Source organism: Mesocricetus auratus, unplaced genomic scaffold, assembly GCF_017639785.1.
Source record: "Mesocricetus auratus isolate SY011 unplaced genomic scaffold, BCM_Maur_2.0 Super-Scaffold_100040, whole genome shotgun sequence".
NCBI classification, from domain to species: Eukaryota; Metazoa; Chordata; class Mammalia; order Rodentia; family Cricetidae; genus Mesocricetus; species Mesocricetus auratus.
In genome coordinates this window covers 1263924-1279813 of record NW_024429217.1, presented here as the reverse complement: position 1 = coordinate 1279813, position 15890 = coordinate 1263924, and positions in this window count along the sequence as shown.

Genomic DNA, 15890 nt, shown 5'->3' with positions numbered 1-15890 from the left:
GGATATATATCACTAACCAAAATTAAATCAAGAAGAGATAAACAATTTAAACATATCTATAACCCTTAAAGAAATAGAAGCAGCCATAAAAATCTTCCAACTGAAAAAGTCAAGGGCCAGATGGCTTCAGTGCAGAATTATAGCAAAAAATTTCAAGGAACGGATAATACCAATACTCATCAAAATGTTCCACACAATAGAAGCAGAAGGATCACTGTCAAATTCTTTTTATGTGGCTACAATTATCTTAGCACCCAAATCACACAAAGACACAACTAAGATAGGGAATTGCAGACCAATCTCTCTCATGAACATTGATACAAAAATATTCAGTAAAATACTGGCAAATCAAATCCAAGAACACATCAGAAATACCATACGCCATGACCAAATAGGCTCCATCCCAGGGATGCATGGATGGTTCAACATAAGAAAATCCATCAACATTATCCACTATATAAACAATCTGAAAAAGTAAAGCCTCATGATCATCTCAGTAGATGCTGAAAACTCTTTGACAAAGTACAATACCCCATCATGATAAAGATCTTGGAGAGATCATGGATAACAGGAACATAACTAAACATAATAAAAGCTATATACAGCAAACCAAGAGCTCAAACTAAATGGAGAGAAACTCAAGGCGATTCCTCTAAAATCAGGATCAAGACAATGACGTCCACTCTCTCTGTATCACTGTGAGATCACTACAGCTACCTGGCTCCATGTCCCCCAGACTGAAACCCTGCCAAATCCTACCCATCTCCAGTCAGCTCTCCTTCTCCATGGACTGAAACAAGGGAGTACCTGCCGGGGGTGAGGAGAAGTGTGCAGAGCCCTCCAAATGGGGTGACACTGCCATAGAACAATTGGCGCTTGACAGTCCCACTTCCCACATGCTGCCAATATCCTCCGTCACTTTGTATTTATGTGTTCCTCATCTGCATATTCCTGCCCCTCCAACTCAGTGCACTACAGGATCCTCACCAGACCCTAGGATGCTGCACCTAGGTTGCTGCTGCTGTAGCAGCAGGAGCTTGGAGGGTATGCTGATTCCTAAAGATCCATGCTTTGCCTGCTGGCCAGGCTACTGTGGTTACAATGCCTTTGCCATTGACTCTGGAGCAAAGCACCTTTACCAAGCCATTGGCCATCTCCTTCCACAACATTGAATGGGGCAGGATTCCACCTGCTACCACAGCCTTCACAGTGCCTGGTGGGCACCATGCTGCTACCTATGGAATCCCCACTAGGCTCCTGCAAATCCCTTATCACCATATGGCTTCCAGCTGATGTCATGTCTGTCCAAGTCATATGAGTTCCATGCTATCTCCAGCCCCAGCACACCATGTTTGATTGGAGCAGCTACCTGAGCTGCTCCCTCAGCTCAGGCAGCCTCAATAGTCCTGGCCTGACCATGTTTAGCTGCCTCTCCATCTCCCAAGACTGAGCCAAGGGGGAACCATGAGGCATTCAGAGAGTTACTGGCAGGTCGCACTAGGCAGGGTGATACTGTCACATCCATTCTTTGATGACCTGCAGAGCACATGGACCTAAACCAGACCAGGAGAGATTCCTTCCATGTTGGATATTCTCAGTCCATTTTACTAGCATATTATTATTAATTATTAATTAATACTATTATTACAAAGTCTTGTTCTTATATAATATAAAGCCAACAAAATTTCTGCATGGATTAACAAAATATTCTCAACAGAGCAGTTACGATGTAGGTGGAACAAAAGACACCAAATGCTTGTTTAGGTGACAGATGAGTTTAAACTGGGGCCTTTGGTAGAAGACCAGTGTTTACCATGGCTTGCAACTTTGGGAGCGCCTTCCACATGGAGGGATGCTCTCTCAGCCTGACACATGGGGAAGGACCTAGGTCCTGCCCTGGGTGAAATGTCAGATTCTCAAGATTCCCCCCAAGGAGGGCCTCACCCTCCCTGGGGAATGATGGGGGGATTGGGTGGGGGGTTGCAGAGACTGCTGGAGGGACAAGGGAGGAGAGGTGGGAAAGGGAGCTGGGATTGACATGTGAAGCATGCATGTTTCTAATTTAAGTAAAAACTTATATTGAAAAAAAGTCTGGTTAAAAACAATAACAAAAAGAATAAGAAAACATCACCCCAGCCACAGTAGATAAGAGCACTACTCCATCTTTTCTTCCACTTGTAAGCCTTAGTTATAGTTCAGATGTGAGAACTCTCATCTTTAAAATGTTTCCTGTTTTTTCAGACTGGTATGAGCCTGCCAGCTGCCTTCTTCCTAAATTATAATCTTTCAGACTTCTATATAATGCCAAGAACATCCCTTGGTAAGAGTAGCTACCCTTCTACCTTGCTTCCTGTGTTTGATTTCCTTTCATAACAATGTTACAACTGTCTGGGGATGGGGGAAGGCAGAATTATTGCTTTGCAAACATTGATACTGGCTTCCTGGTCACCATGCAGTGGGTATTTATCTTAGAGCCTTTTCCTCTGCTCTCTGGAAGCCTAGATCAGTGTTCAGTTCCTAACTGTTGGGAAATAGTGGCTTCATTCCTATCTGTTTTGAGTTGATTCCCACAACTGCATCAGAATTTAGTATAAAAAATACTGAACCTATTTATTATCTTCTGATTTTGTCATGGAATACCTTGTTTTCTTCCATCTATAGTGATTGCAAGTTTTGCTGAGAATAGTAGTCTAGGCTGGAATCTGTGGTCTCTGTGTTTGTAGAACATCTACCCAGGACTTTCTGGCTTACATAGTTTCCATGGAGAATTTGGGTGTAATTCTGATAGGTTTGCCTTTATATGTTACTTGGCCTTATTCCTTTGCTGCTTTTGATATTCTTTCTTTATTCTGTAGCTTTGGTGTTTTGATTATTATGTGGTGAGGAGAGAAGTTTTTTTGGTCTAGCCTATTTGGTGTTCAGTAAGCTTCTTGTACTTTCATAGGCTTCTCCTTCTTCACATAGGGAAAGTTTTCTTCTATGATTTTGTTGATCATGTTTTCTGCACCATTGACCTGGGCTTCTTCACCTTCTTCTATACCTGTTATTCTTCAGTTTGGTCTCTTCACAGTGTCCCGAATTTCCTGGATATTTTATGTTAAGGATTTGTTGGACTTTCTTGTAAACTCTCACCGCCACTCCATCCCACCTTTGCTTCCCAGGAAGGGCAAGGGCTTCGATATAGAACTTTTAGAGTCTGATACCTCAGCCCTTGCAGGGCCTAGGTCCTCCCACATGTGTCTAGGTAATAGTGGAGTACTCTGCTTTAATGTAATAGACTCAGCCCTGACTGAGTGGGCAGCCTGTTGCTGAGGAGAGTGAAGGGAAACCAGAGAGACTGGAGACAAAGAGAAGGAACTGGTAGTTGAGGCTGATAAGTGGGGGGTTACAAGTATGAAAGAAAATAGTGGAATCATCTGGTTTTGACTTCATATCCAAGAGTAGTTTCCTCCTTGGTATGTTTATGCAAAAATGACATACCATGTGGTTTCTTCAAAATACCTTAGCAAAAGGTTCAAAGAACCAAAGCATATGAGATGAGTAGCAATAGTTTCCATTGACAATAATTTGTCCCTTTTTGTTTTACTCTCCTTTCTGTCACATAGCAGGTAGCCTTCCTGATATGGTACAGAGATTTTTGGAGGAACCTTTTAAATAAGCATGCTTTGGTCTAGAGGAGGGGGAGCCAAAACCAAACTTCAGAGTCGAGTTTTTTTAGTAACTTTTTAAAAATTTTATTATTTAATTTTAAGTTTAAATTTAGATTAGAAACAATGTTGCCTCACAAGTCAGTTCCAGGTCCCTCTCTCTTTCCCTCCCCTCTTCCCATGCCCTCCCCCAACCCCCTCGTTATCCCCTCATTTCCACAGGGAGGGTGAGGCCCTCCATGGGGGTGTCCATAGTCTGTCATTTCATCCAGGGCAGGGCCTAGACCCTCCCCCAAGAGTTCAGGGTGAGAGTTCATCTCAAATTGTTGGACGGGAGTCCAAAGTCCATGTGTATACTCGGGGTGAATAGTGATCTACTGCCCAAGGCTCAATAGATTACCTAGGCCTCCTAACTGACACCCATATTCAGGGGGTCTTGATTCATCTCATGCTGGATTCCCAGGCTGATGCCTGGGATTCAGAAGTTAACCTTTGTCAGGTCAGCTGTTTCTGGGGGTTAAACCAGCCCAGTCTTAATCCCTTTGGTCATCAGTCCTCCCTCTCTGTTACTGGCTTTCTTGAGTTCAGCTCAGTGTTTAGCCGTGGGAGTCTGCCTCTTCTTACATCAGCCACTGAATGAAGTTTCTGTTTCCCAGACTCTCTGGCCATGGGATTGTAGGCTGGCACTCCCCAGATCTATGTCTAAAATCCATACATGAGAGAGTACATGCCATGTTTCTGTTTTTGTGACTGTTTTACCTCACTCAAGATGGTTTCTTCTAGTGTCATCCATTTGCCTGCAAATCTCAGGATTCCATTGTTTTTTTGATCTGCTGAATAGTATTCCATTGTGTAAATATACCACATTTTCTCTATCTACTCTTCGGCTGAGGGGCATCTAGGTTGCTTCCAAGTTCTGGATATTACAAATAATGCTGCTATGAAGATAGTGGAACAGACATCCTTGTTGTATGAATGGGCATCTTTTGGATATATGCCTAAGAGTGGAGTTGCTGGGCTTTGTGGTAGTGCCAACTTATTCAGCCACTTTGGAGAGCAGTATGGAGATTCTTCAGAAAAATGGGAATAAACCTACCACAAGACCCAGCAACTCCACTCTTAGGCATATATCCAAAATTTTTGGTCTTTTCATGGTGTCCCATATTTCCTGAATGTTTTGTGTTAAGGATTTGTTGACTTAATATTTTCTTTGGTTCATGAATCCATTTCTCCTAGTGTATTTTCAACACCTGAGATTCTCTCTTCCATCTCTTGCATTCTGTTGGTAATGATTGCATCGGTAGTATCTGACCATTTGCCCAGCTTTTCTATTTCCTTCCTTTCTTCAGATTGTGTTTTTTTATTGTCTCTATTTCAGTTTTCAACCCTTGCAATTTTCTGTTCATCTTTTCATCCATTTGTTGCCTTTTATGAATTTTTTGGTTCATTCTTTCTTCCATTTCTTGCATTTTTTGGTTTGCATTTTCTTCCAGTTTTCCTATTTTTTGGTTTGTTTTTTCTTCCATTTCCTGCCTTTTTTGTTTGTTTCTTCTTCCATTTCTTGCATTTTTTGCTTTGTTTCTTCTGCCATTTCCTGCCTTTTTTGTTTTGTTTTTTCTTCCATTTCTTGCATTTTTTGTTTGTTTTTTAATCTGTTTCTTTGAGGGATTTTCCTATATCCTCTTTTAGAGCCTGTATCATTTTCATGAAAGTGGTTTTATGGTCATTCTCTTCTGCTTCGTTTGTATTGGAATGTTGGAGTCTTGCTGATGTGGAGTCTCTAGAATCTGGTGGTGTCATATTTGTTTTTCTGTTGCTGAGTGTGTTTTTGAATTGTCTCTTTTCCATCTCTTCTTCTAGTGGGTACAGAAAGAGCCCCTTACTGGTCCAGAGTTCCCTAGCAAGTCCAATAATCTGGTAGTTCTTCTATTCCTTGTCCTCTTTCTGCTCCGGAGGGTGGAGAAGAAGACCGGGAATCTGGGGTGCTTAGCCACCCAGGCCTGGATGCAGTGCCTGTTGTACCTGATCCTGCCTGGCATCCCTGGACCCGCTAGTTTCCTGGGGTCATTGGTGTGAGAGAAGACCTGGAGTCTGGGCTGTTTGGCTCCCAGCAGGATTGGAAGCTCTATGCAGTTCCCAGGTGATCCCCAGTATTGGAACACAGGTCCGGATGCAGGGCCTGTTGTACCTGGTCCCGCTGGAACATCTGTTCCCCTGGTCTCCCTGGATCCACTAGTTTCCTGGTCTTGTTGGTGAGAGAGAAGTCCTGGAGTCTGGGGTGTTTGGCTCCCACAGGGATTGGAAGCTCTGTGCAGTTCCCGGGTGATTCCCAGGCACTGGTACACAGGCCCCATTGCAGGGCCTGTTGTACCTGGTCTCACTGGAACAGCTGGTCCCCTGTTCTCCCTGGCTCCTCTGGTCCAAAGTCAGGTTTTAATTGATGTGGGGCAGCATTAAACAATGATCCAATGCCATTCATACCTAAAGGATACTGAATTCCAGTAAACTTAACAAAGAAGACTTACTTAAGATAGGAATTTTGAACCCTAGACAGTGACAGAGGACACTCTAGGAAGGAGCTGAGAGATGCAACAGCCAGGGAGGAGTATGTAACACTGCTGGCCTACTCCTTTCCTTTTGTTCTCTACTAGATCCAGCTTCCAACTCCAATTTTGTAGAAAATGCTTACAGTTCTATTAATAGTTACTTAAAAGATAGGACATTTATACAGTATGTGTGAGGCAAAGACCAGATATAAACTGGGCTTGGAGTGGAGAAAAGAGAAGGTTTGAATGTAGGAAAGGAAAATCTCCTTCCATTTCCCTGATCGCTTTGAGTAGTTGTAAATGTCCCAAATAATATGATGAGCTAGGGTGTCATTATGTGGCCATTTAGAATGATTACCTAAGGGCTATTTAGACCAAATTTGAGTGTAAAAGCAAATAAGTTTAGGGTCCTTCAGCTCAGGGGTCAGGTGTAGAGCCTGAAGGTTTTCTAAGAGGCATCAAAATGGTAAAGGGAGGGTGTGGATGACACAGTTCCCATGGTTAAGAAAGAAAAGTTCACTGTAGCCTGTATTCATGGGTGTCCCCAGGACTCAGGGAGGACCACCAAAAGGGGACCAAGCCTTTCAGGGGGTCATCACCCAACTTAATGGAGGTCAGGCTTAGCCCAGCTAAGCCATAGGAAGCTCAGTGCCTGGCACCAGAGCTTTTCTAAAGGCCAGAAGGTGTAGACGGAAACCGAGCTCTAAGAGGGATCTCATCCACAGGAAAGGGTCAAGAATGGAGTTGCAGAAGCCACAAGGGCCTAGAGGTGCTGTGGGATTAAGACCAGCTACATGGGGGAGACAGGAAAGAGGGTTAGGAGGGGGAGCAATGACCCAATTGGGCCTAAGGAAACTGCAGGATTGCAATTCCCATGGGTGGTAGGATGGGCTCAGGTGAAGAGGGTCAGCCATAGCCTTAAGGACTGTGACTGGAGAAACTTGGGCCTCTAAGACAATCATTGGCCACTTCCTAGGTCTCAGGGAAATGTTTACAGTGACTGAAGGGGAAACTTACACAGTTGTTGATGGTGGATGGAGTGTTGAGCGATTGGTGAGCTTGAAGGCTAGACTGCTGCAGGCCACCTGGAGGTGAGAGATAGGGTCCCAGCTGCGGCTCAGACCATGATGGAGAGCACAGGCACCAGGAGAGCCTATCCGAGTCACGGCACCAAATGTTGACATTTCAGGCAGATCAGGTTGGAGAGGTATTCTGGTACTCGGGAATCACAGAATACTGAGTGGAAAGGTATCCTGAAGCTCAGGATCCAAGAACTACCACAGGTTGTAATAAGCTTATCAGCTTACAGCTTTGCCTCAGGGAAAGGCTTCGCCCCAGTCTATTGGCTCCACTCTGGCATGACAGGGTCTTTCAGCTGGGGATGTTTTCCCAGTGTAGCAGTTTTGCTGGGCAGGAGGTTTTATGGGCAAAGCTTTGCTCTCAGAGAGTGGAGAGTGAAGAGTAGAGATTGGAGAGTGAAGATTGGAGAGTGGAGAGTGGAGAGTGGAGAACGAGCAGAGAGTGAGAGCAGAATGCAGAGTGCAACAACTCCACTTTGCAAAGGGAAGGTTTCCCCAGCAAAAGTGTTACAGCCCTGCTGGCTCTGCTCTGCTCTACCCAGGGTCACCTCTGCTCCATTGCCGCTGCCGACATAAAAGAAGATCTTCACCCAAATCTCATTGAATGGGTTTATTGGAAGGGAAGAATCCAGGAGAGTGTCTGCCCTCTGCCAAAGTGGCAGAGGACAGCTGGGTAGCATGAACAGACACTAGCTGAACAGACACAGGGTTTATATAGGGCTTACAGGGTGGGGATTGGTCAGATTTTAGTGCTGAGCTCAGATTGGCTATAGCTCTGCTCGATGATTGATTAATTTTCTGCACAGGATTAGGGACCAGTCAAAGAAACACCCTGAGCAGAGCCAAATAAACACACTTTGGCCCTGAAACCAGAACCAAAGAAATATAACCCTACCGTGAAACCAGTGCCAAAAGAATACACTTTGTTCCTGGAATCAGAGTCAGTGAAAGAAATGCAACCTGGCCCTAAAATTGGAGCCAAAAGGCTATAAAAGACCAGAAAAAGAAACACACTTTGGCCCTGAAACCAAAGCCAAATCTGACCCTAATCCTGTGCAGAAAACTAACCAATCCTTGAGCAGAGCTCTAGCCAATCTGAGCTCAGCACTGAAATCGGACCAATCCCTACCCTGGAAAAACTTCCCTGCCCCCAAGAATCCCTATATAAGCCCGGTGTATGGTCAGCTTGGCTGGTCCAGCTGCTTCCTTCCTATAAGCCCCTTCAAGGAGCTTTGGGTGGAGATCTTCTTTTGTGGCAACAGAGCAGAGGCGACCCTGTGCAAAGCAGAGTGAGCAGGACTGTAACACTTTTTCCAGGGAAAATTTCCCTTGACAGAACAGAGTTGTTACTCTCTGCTCTCTGCTCTCCACTCTCCAGAAGCAGAGCTGAACTGTAGCAACTTCGCCTGTAAAACCTCCTGTGAAGCAAAACTGCTACACGGGGGGAACATCCCCAGCTGGAAGACCCTGTCCTGCTGGAGGGGAGCTGATACACTGGAAAAGCCTTTCTCTGAGGCAAGGCTGTAAACTGCTAAGATTACTACAATCTGTGGTAGTCCTTGACTCCTGAGCTCCAGGATACCTTTCCACCTAAGCTGTGTAACACTCAGTATTTTGTGACTCCCGAGTGCCAGAATACCTGACCCATCCCAATCCACCCAAAATACTTACAGTCATCATTCCCATTTTCATGGAAGGGCATTTAAGGTAGGTTTAGTGCCAGTTAGTGTCATTCTTGTAGATCTGTGAAGACTACTGCCAGATCTCTCCTCCAACTTACAAGGCTCCCTCTTTTATGGCATCTCCCCTCCTTCTCATCTCTATTCTTACCCTGGCTCAACCTTCCTGCTCTCCAATGTCCTCCTCTCCCCTCATCTTCTCTCCCTCTCTTTCTCCCATCTCCCTCTTCCCACCCCTTTTAACCCCCCCCCCCACCCAATTAGGAGAGCTTGTCCTTTAACCGTTCTCTGCGTTACCATGCTTATCTCTCTTATGTTCCTCCCTTCACCCCAGATTCTCTGTCAGTGGGGTTGTAGGCTGGCAATGCCCTGCCCCATGTGTACAATACATATATTGATTGTATGTGTAAATGGTACGAGTGAGCACATACCATTTTTGTCTTTTTGTGACTGGGTTACCTCACTCAGGATGGTTTCTTCTAGTGCCATCCATTTGCCTGCAAATTTCAAGATTCCATTTTTTTCTGCTGAGTAGGACTCCATTGTGTAAATGTACTCCATTTTCTCTATCCACTCTTCAGTTGAGGAGCATCTAGGTTGATTCCAGGTTCTGGCTATTACAAATAATGATGCTATGATCATAGTTGAGCAGATGCCCTTATTGTATAAGGGTACATCTTTTGGGTGCATGCCAAAGAGTGGAACTGCAGAATCTTGTGGTAGATTGATTTCCATTTTCCTGAGGAATCTCCATACTGAAATACAAAACGGCTATACTAGTTGGCACTCCCACCAGCAGTGGAGGAGTGCTCCCTTTCTCCACATCCTCTCCAGCATAAACTGTCATTGGTGGTTTTGATTTTAGCCACTCTGATGGGAGTGAGATGGTATCTCAGAGTTGTTTTGATTTTCATTTCCCTGATGGCTAAGGATTTTGAGCACTTTCTTAAGTGTCTGTTGGTCATTTTATACTTCTCTACTGAAAATTCTCTATTTAGTTCTGTACCCCACTTTTTTCCTTTTTAGTTTTAGATTTAAATTCGCAACAATGTTGCTTCACGTGTCAATACCAGGTCCCTCTCCCTTTCTCTCCCCTCCTCCCACACCCTGTCACCAACACCCACAACCCCCCTCCACATTCCCGATTCCTTTCCCCATGAGGGTGAGGCTCTCCCTTGGCGGTGTCCATAGTCTGTCATTTCATCAAGGGCAAGGGCTAAACCCTCCCCCAAAAGTCCAGGCTGAGAGTGCATCGCTCATTGTGGGATGTGTACTCTACTTTTCAATTGGACCCTTTGGTGTTCTAGAGACCTGCTTCTTGAGTTCTTTGTAAATTTTGGAGATCATCCCTCTGTCAGATGTTGCGTTAGTGAATATCCTTTCCCATTCTGTGGGCTGTCATTTTGTCTTGTTGACTGTGTTGTTTGCACTGCAGAAGTTTCTCAGTTTCAAGAGGCCCCATTTATTAATTGTGGATCTCATTGTCTGTGCTACTGGTGTTATGTTCAGGAAGCGGTCTCCCATACCAATTCGTTCAACGGTACTTCCCACATTCTCTTCTAATAGATTCAGTGAGGATGGATTGAGGTTGAGGTCTTTCATCCATTTGGACTTAAGTTTTGTGCATGGTGATAGACATGGAACCATCTGCTGTCTTTTACATGCCTGCATCCAATTACTCCAGCACCATTTGTTGAAGATGCTTTCTTTTTTCCATTGTACAGTTTTAGCTTCTTTGTCAAAGATGAGTGGTTCAAACGTCTGTGGGTTGATATCAGGGTCTTCGATTCAATTTCATTGGTCTACCTGTCTGTTTTTATGCCAATACCAATCTGTTTTCAGGACTATATCTCTATAATAGAGCTTGAAGTCAGGGATGGTGATGCCTCCTGAAGTTCCTTTATTGTACAGGTTTGCCTTGCCTATTCTGGGTCTTTTGTGTTTTTCCATGTAAAATTGAGGATTGTCCTTTTGAGGGTGGTGAAAGATTGTGCTGGTATTTTGATAGGGATTGCATTGAATCTGTAGATTGCTTTTCGTATGATTGCCATTTTTACTATGTTGATCCTACCTATCCAAGAGCATGGGAGATCTTCCCATTTTCTGGTATCTTCTTTAATTTCTTTCCTTAAAGCCTCAAAGTTCTTGTTATACAGGTCTTTCACCTGTTTGGTTACAGTTACTCTAAGATATTTTATGGCGTTTGTGGCTACCGTAAAGGGTGATGTTTCTTTGATTTCTTTTTCATCTCCTTAATTGTCTATATATAGTAGGGATACTGATTTTTTAGTTAATGTTGTATCCTGCCACCTTGTTGAAGGTGTTTATCAGCTGTAGGTGTTTCCTGGTAGAATTTTTTGGGTCGCTTATGTGGACTATCATATCATCTGCAAATAGTGAAAGTTTGACTTCTTCCTTTCCAATATTTATCCCTTTGATCTCCTTTTGTTTTCTTATTGCTCTAGCAAGAACTTCAAGTAAAATATTGAAGAGATACAGAGAGAGTGGACATCGTTGTCTTGATCCTGATTTTAGAGGAATCGCCTTGAGTTTTTCTCCATGTTGGCAGCCAGTATGCTGTATATTGCTTTTATTATGTTTAGGTATGTTCCTGTAATCCCTGATCTCTCCAAGACCTTTATCATGAAGGGGTGTTGGATTTTGTCAAAGGCTTTTTCAGCATCTAGTGAGATGTTCATGCGGTTTTTCTTTTTCAGATTGTTTATATGGTGGATTACATTGATGGATTTTCATATGTTGAACTATCCATACATCCCTGGGATGAAGCCTACTTGATCATGGTGTATGATTTTTCTGGATTCTTTTTTTGCCAGTATTTTAGAGTATTTTTGCATCAATGTTCATGAGGGAGATTGGTCTGCAATTCCAGATCTTGGTTGTGTCTTTGTGCGGTTTGCATACTTAAGTAATTGTAGCCTCATAAAAAGAATTTGGCAGTGATCCTTCTGCTTCTATTGTGTGAAATGTTTTGACAAATATTGGTATTAACTGTTCCTTGAATTTTTGGTAGAATTCTGCACTAGAGTACTGATCAAGTACCCATGCTTATATATTGAAACTTGAAATTAGGGCTAGAGGTACCTATCATGGCCTGACACCTAGTCCTGTGTATGTGATCTGTTTAAGAGACGAAGTGCTGAACAGAACCTAAAACATAGGCCTCACTTTGGGGTTTCAGCTATGACGGAGGTGATACATAATACAGCCCTACACTTATCCCTTTGTGTATGTGTATGCATGTATGTATGTGTGTATGTATGTATGCATGCTTGTATGCATGCCTAGTGTTCTATTGCAGGGGAAGTAGTACCTTGCAGGATCTGACACCTTGTCATGTACATATAGGCTTTGTGTTTGTGTGTGAGTGAACATGGGTATATGTGGGGATTGTGCTATAATGAAGTTTGCAACTTTAGCTGGTTCACAGTAGGGTCTGACATACATAAAACCAACCACAAACACACATGCACACAAAGCACACACACACACACACATACATACATACATACATACATATATATATATATATATATATATATATATATGCACACATGCACATACAAACAGGGATAAGTTTTAGGATACATTATGTGTCCTTCCCTTATGGCTGAAGCCCCATACTCAGTCCTATATTTCATGCACTGCTAGGCATCTCTGCTTTTAAACAGATCACACAGGATACCTAAATAGAACCAGACAGCAATCCATCTCTCTGTGTGAGTGTGTGTGTGTGTGTCTGTGTGTGTGTGTGAGTTTGTGTGTGTGTGTGTGTAAATACTTATATCTGGTCTTGACAGCTAGTTATAGGTGTGGGAATTGTCTCTAGGAGAGGAGGTGAATAAAAAGATACCTAGATATGTGTGTGTATGTGTGTGTTATGTGTGTGGGATATGTATTTAAGAAAGGAGGTACATAAAAGGATACTTACATGATACTTGTATGTGTGTGTATATATATATATATATATGTGTGTAGTTATATAACAAGTGTTGACATCTAGTGAGCATCTGTCTGTAGGAAAGGGATGTGTGAATGTGTGTTTGTGTGTGTATGTATGTTTGTGTGTGTGTGTACCTATATGGTTGGTCTTGACAGCTAATTATGTATGTGGCATTTGTCTGTAGGAGAACAGGTGCCTAAAGTTATGATACCAAGGTGTGTTTGTGTGTGGGTCCTTCTGTTTGTGTGTTTGTGTATACTTATATATGGTCTGGATAGGGAGTTATATGTGTGGCATTTGTCTGTAGGTGAGGTGCCTAAAAAGGAAACCTAGGTTTGTGTGTGTGTGTGTGTGTGTGTCTTTGCATATTTATATTATGGGTGTTGACAGCTAGTGGGGATCTGTCTGTAGAATGGTGGTCCATAAAAGGATACCTACATGAATGAGTGCATGTGTGTGTGCTGTGTGTATGTGTTTGTGTACTTACATAGCTGGTCTTGTTGGCTCCTTATGTGTGTGGGATTTGTCTGTATTAGAAGGATGCCTAAAAGGATAACTAGATGTGTGTGTTTGCATGTGTGTGTGTGTGTGTGTGTGTGTGTGTGTGTGTGTGTCTGTGTCTGTGTTTATGGGTACGTTAGTTGTTAGATAGGGATAACCTCACATTATCCATCACAGTCCAGACTGTAATGTGCCATTCTGGTTTAGGAATGGGGTCAATGTTGAACATGGCCCAATAACTATCAGTACAACCTTAGATCCAGCACATTGTGCATCATAGGAAGGAGTTCACTAGAACCTGATGCCTAGCATTGTAGCTGTGTGTTCAGAAGAATGGTATCTAGCAATCATAATTCCTCCCAAGTGTGCAAGGCCTGATAGGATGGATAAGGTTCCAGCATGGTGTGATAGTTGTCCATTGACATGCAGTAGAGGTCAAACAGAACTGGACACCTAGAAGTGGATGAGTGGTCACAGGAGTGGTTGTCTGTCCAATGGGTTTGATGAATAACACTGACTGTCAGAGGGTAGCAGTGGAAGAAGGGGATGTCCAGTTGGGCCCCAATGTTAGCTTATGGGTGAACTGGTGTCCATCAAGGTCTGATAAGCCACATTGTAGCAGGTTGGCCATGTGGAATTTGATGTCTAGGAGTGTTAGATACTTCTGAGTATGGGTGAAGCAGTTAGGGTGTCAGCAGAGCCTGAGAACTAACAGTGCATGTTGGTATGTCTATCTCTCTGGTCAGCATCAGCCCACATATTGTGAAATCTGTCAAGCTTTGCAGGACATGGCCTTAGTCCCATTTCCATCAAAAAGACCTGATAACTAGCAGTGAATATGGATGGCATTGCATATGTGTGATTCAGGGCACCATTCCTACAAGTGTATAAGTGGGCTGGGAATTACATCCAGCATATCCTCTTCTAAACTTTTTAGTATAAGGCCCTATAGCACATACAATTAATGATAACTATATTCATTTCTAGGCATCAGCCCTGCTTGATATACCCTCCCTGACTGTTATAGGCTCCCGTACACTGACAGGGCTTCCATCACACATGCAGTGCACAACTGTAGTAGAGAACAGAACTGTGAGACCTATGAAACATCAGTGGGCACTGAGTGTTAATAAGGTGCAGTTTGTATCCAGTGGGGCCTAAAAAGTGGCTGCAGGTGGAATGGTTGAGGGGGTTCTAATAGGATTTAATACAGATTCTATGGAGGGTTTCATAGTTGGTGTCCAGTAAGGCCTGACATGGAAAAAATCACATGGGGCAATGGAGGAAATGCTCCTAATATGACCCAATGTATCTGGGGAGGTATTTGGGGATGCCACATTGACAGGTAACAATTACTAGCAAGGATATTTGAGCATAGCGGATGAATGTGGCCACATAAGGTCTTGACTCCTACTGTTGTGTAGTGATGGGGTAGCAGCATCCGAAAATGATATTTATTTATTTTTTATGTTTTTTAATTTTATTTTCCAGTTTAAATTTAGATAAGAATCAAGGTTGCTTCACAAGTCAGTTCCAGGTCCCTCTCCCATTCCCTAACTTCCTCCCGTGCCCTCCCCCCCCGTTATCCCCTCATTTCTCCAGGGAGGGTGAGGCCCTCCATGGGGGTGTCCATAGTGTGTCATTTCATATAAGGCAGGGCCTAGACCCTTTCCCAAGAGTTAAGGGTGAGAGTGCACCTCACATTGTTCTATTGGAGTCCAAAATCTGTGAGTATACTTGGGATGGGTACTGATCTGCTGCCCAAGGCTCAATAGAATCCCTAGGCCTCTTCACTAACACCCAGATTCAGGGGGTCTTGATCAGTCCCATGCTGGCTTCCCAGGCAGATGCCTGGGATTCAAGAGTTAACCTTTGTCTGGTCAGCTGTTTCTGGGGGTTAGACCAGCCCAGTCTTAATCCCTTTGATCATCAGTCCTCCCTCTCTGTTACTGGCTTTCTTGAGTTCAGCTCAGTACTTAACCAAGGGAGTCTGCCTCTTCTTGGATCAGCCACTAAATAAAGTTTCTGTTTCCCAGACTCTCTGGCCATAGGATTGTAGGCTGGCACTCCCCAGATCTATGTCTAAAATCCATATATGAGAGAGTACATGCCATGTTTCTCTTTCTGTGACTGGGTTACCTCACTCAGGATGGTTTCTTCTAGTGTCATCCATTTGCCTGCGAATCTCATGATTCCATTATTTTTTTCTGCTGAATAGTACTCCATTGTGTAGATGTACCACATTTTCTCTATCCACTCTTCAGGTGAGGGACATCTAGGTGGCTTCCACGTTCTGGCAATTACAAATAAAGCAGCTATGAACATAGTGGAACAGACATCTTTGTAGTATGAATGGGCATCTTTTGGATATATGCCTAAGAGTGGAGTTGCTGGGTCTTGTGGTACGTTTATTCCCATTTTTCTGAGGAATCTCCACACTGATTTCCAAAGTGGCTGAACCAGTTGGCACTCCCACC